Source organism: Musca domestica, unplaced genomic scaffold, assembly GCF_030504385.1.
Source record: "Musca domestica strain aabys unplaced genomic scaffold, Musca_domestica.polishedcontigs.V.1.1 5, whole genome shotgun sequence".
NCBI lineage: Eukaryota > Metazoa > Arthropoda > Insecta > Diptera > Muscidae > Musca > Musca domestica.
The window spans coordinates 26,784,328-26,800,366 of NW_026712346.1; positions in this window are offsets into that span (position 1 = coordinate 26,784,328).

A 16,039-nucleotide genomic window follows, 5' to 3' on the forward strand; every position below is an offset into this window, starting at 1 on the left:
TATCAACCCCCAATGCCGCCAAAGGGAAGAGTGAGATCCTACCAGCCATAACAGTGTATGAAGTTGTGTATACATGTATAATATAGGAAATAACAACTATAGCATCAAAGTTGTTCGAAGCACAATTATGTTAGAATTATTCGTTTAGAGAATTTTCAAAAAAATAATTCGTTACTTAAAGAAAGAGGATATAAATATCTCACACACCCCAAAACAATCATTGCCCTATTCAGTAATTAAGTAATTCAGTAGGTTGCCTAAAGAAGCTTGTAAAGAAGAAATCATAGATTCTTTGTAAAATTAAAATTTCAGTATAAAAGTATAAGATTTAGTAAATATTACTGAAACTAAATGGATTCTTAAATTAGATGGATCATCTGATAAAATTGACTTTATAAAACCAAAGCAAAAAAATTAATATGCAATATCTTTTTTAGCAGGGCTACTGGCAGCGACATTGTTAAATGCTTTAACTGTCAACGAATTGGACAACTGTTGCGAAAATCACGAACATGGTAAATGCTTGGTTGAAAATGTCCCAAATGCTTAAACATCGGAATCTGATGTACCAAGACCACCTTTAAAGTACATTATTCGCAATCAAGTAGGTCATGCAGCTAATTCTCGCGATTGGCCAACACAGAATGCCATCCTTTTAAAAAAGAAAGGAAGGAGAGATGAAAAAATTGCAATTAATTCTGCAAATTCAGACAGAATTTCTACTGCTAATAATTTTTTAACATATGCTAATATAGGATACCCCAAATATACCTACAAATAGCTCAAATAAAATTATAAATAATAATGTTGTCACTAAGGTCCCTGCAACATTACCTATTTCAATGGCTGATGAATGTAGGACAACTTTTGGTAGAAACCTCACAGAAAGATCTTGGACAATTTAAAGATAGATATTAGGAAATAAAAAAGAAGAGAAGGTGATCCCACTGCCTTTCTAAAACTCCCGATGCATTTGCAAGGTTACAAATGTTGAAGTGCATATTTCTCAATCGCAATTTGATGGTGTCTTTAGTTAAAAGACACTACATTAAGTAATTTATTCAAACTTATAAGTCTGATGTTCTCCTTTTAGCAATACTTAACTGACAAAGAGGCACAGATTTGGTATTGAGGGATATGCACTTTATAAACAGTGCACAGTAGGCAGATCAGGTAGAGGCACGGAAATCCTAGTTTAAGAGGAATATAAGACAGAATTTTAAGAAATAGACATAGGTAATATTGAGTCTTGTGGCATACGACTTTATAAAGCTGACGGGACATTCATTATATTAATGTCAACGTATTTGCCCCCTAAAGATGATTTTTACCCCTCTAGTCTAGATGAAATTGCTATCCTGGGCGCAGCCAATGACAATAATTGACTGTGACCTGAATACAAAACATCGTGACTGGGGTGGGAATATTGATAATAGAAGAGGTCGAGAGCTCCAAACATACATACTAAATTGCCACAAGAACCAATATTATAGAAGATTCTTTTGTTGTTGCAAAAATTGTCAGGCTTAATCCCAATAATGTTGTTTTTATAAAAACAACATTTGTTTATCAGAGGAGAACGATGGTAATGTTTTCCCGGGGTTAAGGCAGGGAATACCTAGGTTTCTGAAAGAGCCACCAATCCTCATCAGTTCCCTTGTTTTTTGCCTGGGATATTCTCCCCAAAAGTTATTTTAAAATAACTCCTATTACAAAAAACTTTTTTACCCAAGTGACGAGATTGTAAGCTCAATAGAAGAGGAACCAAGGAATTATATAAAACTAAATCTTGGATAAAAAAGTTTTTTGTCGTAGGAGTTATTTTAATATAACTTCTGGGGAGAATATCGCAGGCAAAAAACAAAGGAACTGATGAGGATTGGTGGCTCTTTCCGAAACCTAGGTATTCCCTGCCTTACCCCCTGGTAAACATTACAATCGTTCTCCACTAATAAACGAAAGTTGTTTTATAAAAAAACAACAATAATGGGATTAATCCTGACGTTTTTTTGCAACAACAAAATACTACGGTATCCCAATCAAACATGCCAAAACTGAATATTCTTTTATTTACTTTTTTCATAATATGGCCGAGAGTCGTATTGGAAGAGCATGACCAGTTTAAAACCCATGATTTTGAGTCAGATAATACAGATGTTGAAATAATTATTTCCTTGCAAATTATTTTAAGGAGTGTTGATAAAACGTATTATAATTACAAGATATAAAAATCAGAAAATTCGATAGACTTTTGCAATATAAATTGGCAGGTCATTCTCTTCCTAAAAGTAGAAATGTATTAGCCAGTGAAATTAATCATTGTGTTAATGGATTAAACATGGCATTTAAAGATGCTATTGAACATTCGGTTCCTAAGCAAAAATGTTTATAAGGTGAATTACCACCTCACATCCTAAGACGTAAAAGATTAATAGAACAATTAGTCACTAATTTTGAACAAGACCGTTGTAAAAATTATTTGGAGGGCATACAAGTGAATTCACAAACATACAGCAAAATCAAGAGAGCAGTTGCTCTTTCCAACAAAGAGTCAATAGGGACATTAATTGATACCAATGGATCAAAAATTACTGATAACAGTAATAAGGCTGAGGTTTTAGCAGACCACTTAGAAGGAGTTCATAATTTAAGGGATGATTCGGGAAGCACTCCTATTCACAGACTTGTAAATGAGGCAGTGGGTGGGATTGATTAGCGAACGCCTCTGGTGAACTTCTGAGATGACCTTACAGCAGCTGGCGCTGTAATAAATAAAGGCCGACAAAAAAATCATGCAGTATTGATGGGATTTCTGATATTGCCCTCAAAAAAGTGGGTAATACAATTCTCCATTTCAAAACCCTTTTATGCAACCTTTGCATAAATATAGACTATTTTCCAATTAGTTTGAAACAGTCTCTAATAGTGTCAATTAAAAAGCCAAAAACTGATGGAAAACAATTTTGCAATTATAGACCCATTTCACATCTCTCTCCTTTTGGACAAATATTAGAATATTTAATTTTAGAAAAACTAAAATCAACAATGGAAGACCGTAATATTCTTAAAGGGTTTCAGTTTGGGTTTAGGCCAAAATACTCAACGACACATGCTCTAATAACATTTTTGAATTATGTCAGCAGATGGTATGAGAGGAAAATGGGCACTATGGCCGCTAACCTTGATTTCGCAAAGGCATTTGATACCGTTTGGCAAAATGAAATTATTTATAAGCTACAATCCTTTGGTTTCAGTCATAATATATGCAGGCCTATTGGAGTTTTCCTTAAAAAAGGACATGTAGGGTTAAAGTCGGGGATAATATGTCTGGGCAGCGACAGACACAAACGGGTGTACCACAAGGTTCACTCCTTGGGCCGGTCCTGTACAAAATATTCATAAGCGACATTCCTGGTCCACCCGATGACGGTCTGCTTTTAACTTACGAAGATGACTTTCTGATTGACTTACGTGAACGTTTTGGCCATACACTTGAAAGGAGACTCAGTCCATACATAGAAAATCTAAGTAAATATTTTGATTAATGGCAGCTGAATCTCAATGCCAGCAAATTATCATCTATTGTGCTAAGTGGTCAGCGCAGGGCAACATATCCAACATAAGGCAGATATACACCTAAAATAAAATTACGTAATGAAATAATGCGTGCCTCAAATGAAATGGAATATTTAGGCATTATGTTCAGAAGGAAATTTGATTCCATCAAACACATTGATTTTGAGATGGAAAAAGCGAAAAGCAACTAATTGGGTCAATTTTAACTTACCCTTTCCCAGTGTGGGCTGATATCTAATTGACCCAAATGGAAAGGTTGCGTTCTTTTGAGAGACGTATTCTATGTTCAGCTGTAGGTCTTAGACCTTACATAAATGAAAATGGAGAAATCAGAAGGCCCTCAAACAAAAGTATTTATAGAACTACAGAGTTGTGCAGAATAGACGCATTTATGATATGAAATACAATATCATGCTTTGATAGATGTCATAACTTAGAAAGCAGTATGATAAATTATTTCTTACAAGTTAATTTTTATCTAAAAACACTTCTGAGACAAAAACAAATCCCTCCAGTCGCCCTTCTTAAGCTCAATAAAGAAGGCCTATTATATAATGAAGATTCTCTTATTCATTATCAACGCAGATTCGGAAGCTATGATGCAGCCACTGGCACAGTATATAATACTGACCAATAGGCCTTAAAAATATGTATATACTGTAAATATTATTGTTATATAAATCATAGTTATAAGTTTAGTTTTAAGTCTTATATAAATAATAGTTATAAGTTTATTTTTAAGTCTAGAATAATAATTGCCTTTTTTGAATTTTTGGGCCTTCTTCAACACGAATTCAACAAAACATTGTAAATGTAATTGATTTGCAGTACTAATGTACAAGACGAACACAAAATTTTGTAATCTCTTTTATATGTATGTAAATATCTAGAAAAGAATACCTCTATGTAATCATAAATAATACCTTAACCTTTATGTAAAACATTGTAACATGTCAACTGAATAAAATATATAAATGGCATCTTTAAACTGGAAAAAACATTAGATTTCTATCATTTGTGTTTTTCAGTGCTTAAGTGGTCGTATTCATCGTCTACTGCTCAAAGGCAACTACTACAACTTTGTCTGCTGAAGTCTTGGAATTGGCTGGCAATGCTGCCCATGACAACAAGAAGACTCGTATCATTCGCTCAAGAAGACCGAAAAGAATGCCTAAATTATTTCGAAAGGTATTATGGAATAAAAATAAACGGATAAAAATAAATCGGCGATTGGTGAAAACAAAGGACAAATAAATGTGAAGTGTTCAGTGGTCTACCTTTTTGGGATAAAATTGATCGTTTCAAACTTTGACCGCATCGGAGGAGAAAGGGTGACTTTGTATTTTGCCGTCGGCATTTGATAATTTCATCTGCTGTCATAGAAACCAAAAACTAATTTCCAGTCGGCAGTTGAGTTTAAATTGTCGGCTGTATGGATGATGTTGGCAATGCCATACTAGGTGCTAGTGTTATCAAGTACAAATTGATCAAGGAGATGGTTGGTGCCATCACTAACAACATTGGTGATGGCAATGCAGTGGATGATGCCTTCGATGTGGCGCCAAAGGATAAACGCCTAGAAGCAGTGTCTGGATTTGCTGATATTTCCTACGGTCACACAGTGATATCAGTATCACATATGGATAAAGGTACGAAATTGCAAATACGACCGCGACGACTCATTTGAGTCAATGAAATTGGAGGCTGCTAACGCAAAACTCCAAATGCTCTTAATGCTGTTGAGCAAAAGTATGTTTTATAATGCATATAAAGAAAGGCAGGAAGACAATGCTCGAGAATGTCAAGCTATTCTAAGGCGAGAAACATCCTACAAACGAGAAGCTGAAAGACTGGAGAAGTCTTTCCTTAATAATCAGTGATGAAAATTGGGTACCATCTACAATCGTTGAAGAGGCCACCATGGAGGTGTATACTGCACCTACGTTGCTAATAGGGCAGTCCGTGACCACACCGCCAGTGGCACAGGTACCGATGGTAGTATGCCGTGCGCCATCACAGGTAAGCAATACGCCCGTACTACCTGGGGGAAGGAAGGAGGTTGCGACAGTTTCATCAAAGACAGCAATGACCATCAAAGGAGAAGACAGTAAAGCCGTCACTCGTAATGCTAGTTCCAGCAAAGAAAAGGATGTTACAGGTAAGTTAAAACTACCACCAGCTATTTCTGTGCACAGCATGTTAAGGCCCTGAATGAAAAAGAAGGGGTTGATACAGTGCCATAATTGCCAATGGCGCTTCCATGTGTCCACTAATTTCGGTATGCCTTCCTGCTGCGTGAAGTGCGCAGGAGACCATGGTCCTGGTAAGTGCAAAATCCCCCAGGGCGTTAATAAGCCCACGATGATACCTGTAAGTGGGACAGACAGATGCGGCCAGATTACGTATTCAAATGCGCATACTGCAACCGTACTGGACGCACTGCAAATGCTCACGACTGTCCAACACTCCTGAAGCTTCTTGCAAAAATAGCTGCAGTCAATGCTGCTAAGGCTGTGCCGAAGGCCAGTTTTCCTAAAGACAGTGGCAAGATACAGTCTAACGTATCATTTGATTCTGCAACATCGGCTAAGGCTGCTCCTAAAGCTATCCTGACTTTGGGACAGCCGCCAAAAGCAAATGTGGTTATAGCTCAACCCAAAGCTAATACAACTTTGGGTCTACCCGAAGCCAACATGGCGCTGTGCGAACAATCGCTAGGTCAATTAGTCAGTGGCTTTACGCTTTTTGACGAACTCTGTAACGAAATTTTTAGTAAAGATTTCTTGACATCTGTCATGCAAGTTCGCCAATTCTGGAAAGAACTGAAAAGTAAGGACAAGGCAAGCCAGGCTAAAGTCTTCTACATTTATATTTGCTAACATTAGCTTTGTCGTATCGACACATAGGAGACAGGAGAGATTTAAGGGGTGGGGGTATCGCGGACGGATCGACCAGGGTCGCTTTTGGATTACAATCCTTTATCGACATATGCCTGGCTTCGTCTGGTACTCATGTTGATGACAATGGGGGCGCGAGAGATTACAACTGTAGACTATAATTCAGACCATAGAGCGCTGAAAATGACGGTTTATGGGGAAAAACCGGAACATAGACCTAGACGGACTTTCTTCAGAGCTGGGGCTCCTCAATGTTCTCTTCTATGCCCATGCTATTGCTATTTGTGTCTTATGCTGACGACGTCATATTAGCAATATCTGGTCCTAGACTATCTCGATTAAATTCATGGATACTTCTGCCTGTGGGGCCCTTAACTGAATGTTGACAATTCCGATACTGAATGTAGACAGGTTCTCTGTGAAAAACTTTAATTTATCTGACATATGGATTCTATTCTTAATTTAAAAATGTTTAAGGACATATAGAAGCATAATGGATGTTTGACTAATAGAGTTTTAGTATGTAAACAAGTAATAAGACCTGTGGTATCGTACGAATTTCCGGGATGGTTCACAATCTCTTCCGCCCAATTGGAGCGGCTTAGAATTTGGGGTTGGTCCATGCTTAATTATTGTCTGGGTTTGAGACCAACAATTAGAGGGGATGAGGCGTTGAAAAGTCCGTCATATAGGACAACTTCGGACAAGGCAGGCATAGACAGGATTGATCGATTTTTCATTAGAGCGACTTTAAACTTCATCGAGACGGATAGTCAAATGGAAAACTCGCAGATTCTAGAGTCCCTCGAATGTTCTATAAATTCCAATGACATACACACTTAAAGACAATTGCCTCATGCTGTGTGGCCAATTTAAACGAAAAGGGTCTCTTTTATAGTAATGAGAATAAACTTCTTGTTTTATTATAGAAGACACAACAAAATGAACATTTCTGACTCTGTTTATATTGCTAATCAATAAACAAATTTGTATATATTTTGTAAATAATAGTTTTAAACAGTTAAGTTTTAATTTTATTAAATAATTTTTAGCCCGTTTTTTTAAATTGAATTATTTTCGGAGCTTTTTAATGATTACTTTCATCTTATCATTAAAATATTGCTGCTTATCAATCCACCGCTGAATTTATAGTAGCGTATTTAAGTAGATGGCGTTTGTCGTATTTTTAATTATAAAATTAGTTTTAACAATAAGCCATTTTGTTTAGTTTTTAAGAAACTGTATCAATAAATATGGCCTTGAAGCAAATAATCACAGCTGGCAACGTTATTACAGTGTTAATAGCGTTTATGTGCATATCTCTAGTGAAGTAAAAAATTCAAGTGAAAAATGGTTCGCACTTAGCAAACTGCCCGTAAATCGACGGGTGGAAAGGCTCGCGGTAAACAACTAGATACCAAAGTTCCGTCCTGATACCATCGTTTTTGTCCTATACAGTTGATTTGCGTGAAATGAAGAGAACCTTATTATTGATCCCCAAATTACCCTTCCAACGTTTAGTTCGCGAAATCGCAAAGAAGCCAGCTGCTGAGAAAGCCGCCGCCAAAAAGTAATTTTCCAGACAGATTACATTTTCCACAATATTTTCAATGTACGGAAACATATGAGCCAAATTTTTTGATTGGTGGCCAACAAATTCGCAATACGGACCAAATGAAATATCTGGGCCTCATTTTGCATAGCAACCTTGAGTTTGTTAGGCATATTGTTTAGAAAAGTCAAATATATATGTTAGGCCTACATATCTAAAAAAGATAATAAGGCCTCTGATTGCATGTCTTTCCTATTTGGTTTGGGATACCCTCCCACCACATGGAAAGACTCTGCATTAGGGAGAGGCGAATTCTAATGTCCTGTTTAGGTTTAAGGCGAACCCAGGGTGAAGATGGAACCTGGAATTTACCTGCCAACAGGATAATTTCAAATCGTTCGACTTTAGCCCAATAGATATTTTTCCTATGCTTAGCGCTCTAATGTACCTAGAAAGAGCTGCATCTGTCTATAATAGATTAGTAAGAGAAAGCCTAGTATATGAAACAGATACGCACAGGCAAGCTCGGGCCAATTATAGGCCACCAATCAGTTTACTTACGATGAATGAATAGGGTCTTCTCTACATAGAAGACCAAGTCATCTTCTATCATCGAAGGTTTGGGACGCTCGCGCTAGGAAACCCCGTATATCAGGTATCGCAGTAGCCGGTGTAACATCCTCTGTAAGTATTGTAACTAGTAAATTAAGTAGACTAATCATCACCATTAGATAGTAAGTAGATTTAACGATAGATTATTTGTTAAGGAATTGAAAAATAAAAACGTTAGGGACTCCAGTTTTTAAAAGAACTTATCGTTCTTTGGGAGAACATTATTATTATAAGCTATATTTAATTAAAATTGTATAGAGCAAGGCTACAGCTTCACTGTAGCTTCAGTTAAGTATTATATAGATTAACTTAGAAAAATAATATATATATTAAGTATAGATATAAGGAAATATTGTGATGTGATCGCGTGAAGACATACATCGTATAAAAATAAATCGATGAACAGTGAAAACAAAGGAAAATTAATAGTGAAGTGTTTAGGGGCCTACTTTTAGTTACAAAATTGATTGATTCAAACTATGGCCGCATCCAAGTAAGAAGGGTGAATTTGTCTTTTGCCGTCAGCATTTCATGAAACTCTAATTTCCAGTCTGCAGTTGAGTCTAAATTGTCAGCTGTATGGATGACGTTAGTAATGCTGTACTTGTAGGTGATGGCAATGCTGTGCATGGTGCCTTCGTCATTGCGCAAACGATAAACATTGATGCCCATATCACATCAGGAAAAAACGCAAACATTGCAAATGCGACAGGAGTCCTTGGTCCTGGTAACTGTAAAATCCACAAAGGCGTTACTTACAGGAAAGGTAACTATGTGGCCAGATCACGTATTTAAATTTGTAAACTGCAATCATACTGGACACGCTGCAAATGCTCACGACTGTCCAACACGCTTGAAGCTTCTGGCAAAAATAGCTGAAGGCAATGCTGCTAAGGCCCAAGGCCAGTTTCCCTAAAGACAGTGGCAAGACAGCCTAACATATTATTTGCTTCTGCAACATCGGCCAAGACTCCTCCTAAAGTTAACCTGCCTTTGGGACAGTAGCAAAGGGAGAATGTGGTTATAGCTCAACCCAAAGCTAACAAAACTTTGGGTCTACCCAAAGCTAACATGCATCTTGGCTAGCAATCGCTAGGCGAAGTAGGAACCTCTATGAACAATTTTTTGCCGCAGGATCTAAAACCCATTATGACCAACAAATACCAATTGTTAACAAGTCCACGAAAAAATTTGGCAAAATTCATGCAAATACCGGTAATCGGGGGTTACCGTTATATGGGGGCTGTACCAAAACGTGGACCTATGCATACAATGTATCGCCATACGAGCTAGAGTCTATTATGACAAATTTTTAGACAAATCCGTGTAAAAGTTTGGCAAAAATCATGAAAATACCGAATATCGGGGGTACCGTTGTGTGGGGGCAACACCAAAATGTGGAACAAATAATGGAGTTGGCAAATGTAAAATACACAAGGGCGTTAATAAGCCCACAATGTTGGATGTGAAAGATACAGTCAGAGGGGAAACTGTTACTTTTTTAAATGCATAAACTGCAATCACATTGTACACTCTGCGAACACTCGCACCTATCTAACACGCCAGAAGCTATTGGAAAAATTAGCTGAAGGCAAGTATGCTAAGAAAGGGACGCTGTGTCCATGGCCAGTTTCCCTAAAGGCAGTGGCAAGATACAGCCTGACGTATTATTTGCTTCTGCTACGTCGGCTAAGTCTGCACCCAAATCTAACCTGACTTTGGGACAGTAGCAAAAAGGGAATGTGGCTGTGGCTCAACCCAAAGCTAACACCACTTTGGGTCTACCCAAAGCCAACATGGCAATCGCAAGGCGAAGTAGTTAGTGGTTTTACGCTTTTCGACGAACTCTGTAACGAAATCTCTGGTAAAGATTTCTTGACATTCATCATGCGGAAGAGCTAAAAAGTAAGAACAAGACAAGCCAGGCTAGAGTCATGGTTTCCTTGGTAGGTAAGTTAGGTATAAATTGTTAGATCTTTTTCACTTATATTAGCCACTATTAAGTATCGATACACAGGAGGCACTACCTTCCTCAGACGGAGGTCATATTATTGGCTGAAAATAAACTATCTCATAACCACTGATTTCAGTAGGAGGATATGTTGGTTTCTTACAGTATAGAAGAGGTTTGAGATGTGGGGGTACCGCTGTACAAGTAAGGGAAAACATAAGATTGAGATAGAGTACCACTTGATCTGGACCCGTGGAGTGTACTAGTGTTAGAATCTATAGGGCGGAAGGGCCTGTACTGTACTGTACGTCAACTGAGATTTTCGATATAAATAGCTTAGAACTACTTGGGGACATAACTGGGGAAGTCATAGTAGGGGCAGACCTCAGATACACTAGCTGGGAGAATGTACAAAAGGGAGGATAGTTTTGATTTCTTATTCGGCTGTACAGACGGAGCGAGCAGGTTATGTTTTCGAAGTACCATGGAGTCCACCATTTCTAGAACATATTCTGGAAACAGAGGACCCGTAGACTTTCGCCGGAAATGCGGGACAGGGTTGCAAAGAAGATGTAATTGCAGTAGCTATAGGCTAATTAGCTATTTGAGTACTTTCTACTCTCTGATATAAGAGAAATGTTAGAAGATTTGGAGGAAAGTTATTCCATTTGGCTTCAGGCAGGGTCATTCAACATCATATGCCCTGATGGTCTAAGGGGAATATGCGAATAAAGCTTTAAATAACAGACACATAACTATTTCTGATAGTTTAGATGTTGCCAGAGCGTTCGACAACGTATAACAAAAGGTTATAATATACATGAATTGAGAAGACTAGGCTTTAATTCTAATATATGTAGGATGACAACTAGCATCTTAACAAACAAAAGTTTTAAGATAAAAGTTGAGGAGGACCTTTCCGTCGTCCTGGTCCTAGGACCAGTTCCCTTAAACATATTTAATAGTAATATACCACGTGCGCCTGATAGGCATTTACTCCTGATATATGCGGATGACATATTTGTCGCTGCTACAGGAGTCCACGCTGGGAATACTAATAACAGGCTGAATGCCTATTTGGAGCAACTCCCTGAATACTTCCAAACTTGGAAAATGCATTTAAATGTCGACAAATGTGAGGCTATAACCTTTAAAGGCAAGAAGAAATACTTGAACCGTAGCGCCAGACAGAAAAACCTTCACTTGCAATTGGAGGGGAAGCTATTAGAAATTCAGACCAAGTCAAATACTTGGGTGCTATTTTCCATAGCCAATTTTAAGTTGTTAGGCAAATTGACTTTATACTTAGAAAAGTCTAATTCATATTTTGGACCTATCAAAGTTCCATCGGAAGAAGAGAAGGGCTCACTGTAGAAGTTTGGTAATTAATCTATAAACAGATTATTATACCGCTAATTGCATACGCCTTTCCTATTTGGTTTGGGATCTCTCCCCACCAAATGGCAAGACTTCGCATATGGGAAAGACGGATTCTTAGGTCCTGCTTGGGCTTAAAGCCAAGGCAGGGTGAAGATGGGATATGGCGCTTACAGCCCAACAGGATAGTATATAGTTCCATAGACTTCAGCCCTATAGATAAGATTCTAGTGACCAATGCCCTTTAATTCCTAGACCGGGCAGCTACAGTAAGTAACAGTCTTGTTAAGGAAAGCCTGATGTGCAAAGGCTAATTCATGTCGATTATAGGCCGCCGAGTAGCTTAGTTACACTAGATGAAGAAGGTGTTCTATATATAGAGAGGACACACTCCTCTTCTATCATCGTAAGTTCGGCTCGCTAGACATCGACGACACTCTCTACCAAACAGCCCAGTAACTGGTGTAACGCCCTTTCCCTGCATATACTGTAAATAGTAGTATGTAAATTAGTTTAAGTAGTGCAAATAGATTTAAGATAAGTTTTATATAGTATATAAGAAACAAAAATATAAAAAAATGTTAGAGACATCCTTTTTATTCATCTTTTTACGAGAATTTATATATGCAAATTTAATTTGCATTTAAGCTTATTGTTTTATTGAATTAATGTTAGGTAACATTAACTATCATATCATTAACTGTCATAATTAAATAAACTTAGAAAAATAAGAATTATACTAAGTAAATTTATGCCATAGACTTAAGAACTATTGTTAGATAAAAGTTATTGAATAGCTATTTTTAGAGATAGATGAAAAAATAAAACTGAACTTGAAAATTAACGAACATAATTATAAATATTAAATAACATAAATTAATTTAAAAATAAAATAAAAAAAATTTGAAAATTAAAGGAAATGTTAATCACAAATTAATGAGAATTTTAATAAAAACATTTGAAGTAAATAAACAATTTTTATGAAAATAAAGATTACTTTTGATGAAATCACAAATTTTTAAATTAATAACAAGGAAATAAATAAAATAATTTTAAAACTGTGTTTGGCTTGTTTGTTCGGGATACCATAGTATTTTGTTGTTGCAAAATGGTCAGGCTTAATCCCTTTATTGTTGTTTTTATAAAAACAACGTTTGTTTATTAGCGGAGAACGATGGTAATGTTTACCAGGGGGTAAGGCAAAGAGCCACCAATCCTCACCAGTTCCTTTGTTTTTTGACTAGGATATTCTCCCCAGAAGTTATTTTAAAAATAACTTCTATACAAAAAACATTTTTTACCCAAGTGACGAGATTGTAAGCTCAATAGAAGAGGAACCGAAGAATTAAATAAAAATAAAATTCTTTTGGAAAATCTTTTAAATCTTACAACCTCACTTATAAACATTTACATACTTGTTATGCTTTCGTTCAAGCTGAACGAAGTAGCATAACCATGTAAGTTGGTTTTGTCTGTTACAACAAAAATTCCTTCGTCGACCGTGACTTGTCTATTAATAGAACAGTGTTTGGCTTGTTTGTTCGGGATACCATAATAAACAAACGTTGTTTTTATAAAAACAACAATAAAGGGATTAAGTCTGACATTTGCAACAAAAAAATAATTATAAATAAAACAAAGAAGTGATTTTTAAAAAATAAATGTAATGTATAATTAAGCACAAATTAATCGAAAATCAAATAAGAATACTTAACATAAATAAAGAAAAATTAATTTAATAGACAACTTTTAAATAAAATTTAATTATTTTAATATTCGATGAAAATTTTAAGTAAATTATCAGTGCTACAATGAAAAATTTAAAAATTTTTAATAAAATTTTTAAAGATAATATGAATCAACGATCTATGTAATAAAAATATTCAACAATTTCAAATTAAATTTAAAAAAGTCAAAATGACTTTTTTTGCTACCACAGCATTGTTGTTCTTTAGTAATATCGACTAAACAGCACCAATACATACATAAAGATCATATCATAAGAAAAAGAAGAAGAGCAACTAAATGTGTTTGGCAACGTGAGTTGCCATTTTTGTTGTGATAAGCTAAAAACAAAATCTAAAAAACATTTTAAAATAAAATTTCTTCATTTATTAAGGTAATTGTTTATTTTTTCTTTATTTTAATTTTTTTTTTTTTTGATATATTTTGTGGTCCGGAAAACGACCGATTGTTTTATTGTAAAAAAGATTTCTCCAAATTGCGCCAAGAATTTGTTTAATCGTCGAAAACGTACAAGGTACGAGCTTGTCTCTTCAAAGCATATACGACATCCACGACGGTGATGGTTTTACGCTTAGTATGTTTGGTGTAGGTGACAGCACAAATAACGTTTTCCAAAAACACCTTCAGAACACCACGAGTTTCTTCGTAAATCAGGTCAGAGATAGGTTTTATTTATTTATAGGTATAGGTTTATTTATTTATTTATTTTTCTTTTTTTGAACTCAGTTCAGCTTTTATTTATACAAAATTTGAGGCTCTCTCCAACCATTGAACGCACCACAAAAATATGTACAGTTATATGTGTGTGTGTACATTTAGCGTTAGTATTGTTACTTTCGCAGCTGATGGGTCTGCTATCGATAATATAGATAGATGGAGGTACGCCGAATTAGTTTCCTGCCAATTCTTTTCAATCATTCTCAAACTTCGGGTACTTTCCTAAACCCTGGAAAAAGGCCATAGTTGTACCCATCTTAAAAAAGGGATCTTTGCCATCAGACTGTGGTAACTATCGCCGCATTTTGATGTTGTCTGCATTCGGAAAGTTGTATGAGTCTGTTATTCTTAAAGACTATTATTTAATTATAGTTGAAGACAAAATAATTTTAAAAGATTATCAATTTGGTTTTAGATCTGGACATTCGACGTCCCATGCCCTTGCTGTCCTTACCTCTTTTGAAATTAAGGGTTGTGATACGGAAGTGATACGGAACCATATCTGTTGGGTTTGACTTTGCAGGGCGTTTGACTCTGTGTGGTATGGGGGCATCTTGTTCAAATTAAAGCAATTTGGATGTGATGCTCAGACTTGCAGACTGGTGGCGAGCTTCCTTCGGGATAGGAGCTTCCAAATGAAAGTTGGTGACCATTTGTCCACAGAGAGACCGATCTGAGCAGGATCTAAACATCTTCCTTGGTGACACGCCTGAACCCACTTGGGGCTTGCATTTTCTCTATGCTGAAGATGTTATCCTGTCTCGACCGAGGGCGACTTCCCTATAATCCCTGCTGAACGTTTGGTTTGAGGACCTACATAGCTAAACGTTGACAAATGTACAGCAATCGTATTTAAAGGTAAACCACGAGTCGTATTTCCTAATTTTAGGTCCTTTTACCCTATATTTATCATTCCTATAATGGATAAGATTAGGTATTTAGGTGTTATACACAGTGAGAAATTCAAATTCATTAGACATGTGGATTTCATACTTGAACGGGCGAAAAAAGTATATTTTGCATTCCAAGGCGTCCTTAGATATTATGGTGGTCTATCAAATGGCATTAAGTTCCTTTTGTATAAACAGCTAATTATATGAAATTTCCTTTGCCTTTTCGATCTGGTTCCCTATTTCGTCGAGTCAGATGGAAAGGCTTAGGAAGTGGGAAAGGTCCATTTTATACTATTGTTTAGGGCTGAGATCGACTTTTAGATCTGATGAGTTCATTAGAAGGCCATCATGTAAAGTCACATACGATATGGCAGGCATCGAGCGAATTGATCGCTTCCTCATGAGGGGGGGCACAACAGCGGGAGAATAATTTGGTTAGGAATCCTGTATTCCCAATACGCTGCAGAAGCCCAGCGCTTTGAGCTTTAATAACAGGCGATAACATACTCCTGTCAATGAACCGCAATACAGCGTGTCCGTCGGTTCGCCATCTACTGGCATACCAACATCACTATGTCAGCCGATGGAGCAGTGAAAAAAATGGCAATGCCGTACCGACTACCGATAAAGCAGTTCAGAAGGTTTGTGCATCCGTATGAAAAAGGACAGTACTGTGAAAACCTTGTATAAATCAGCGAAGAAGGTCGATTTTATCAAA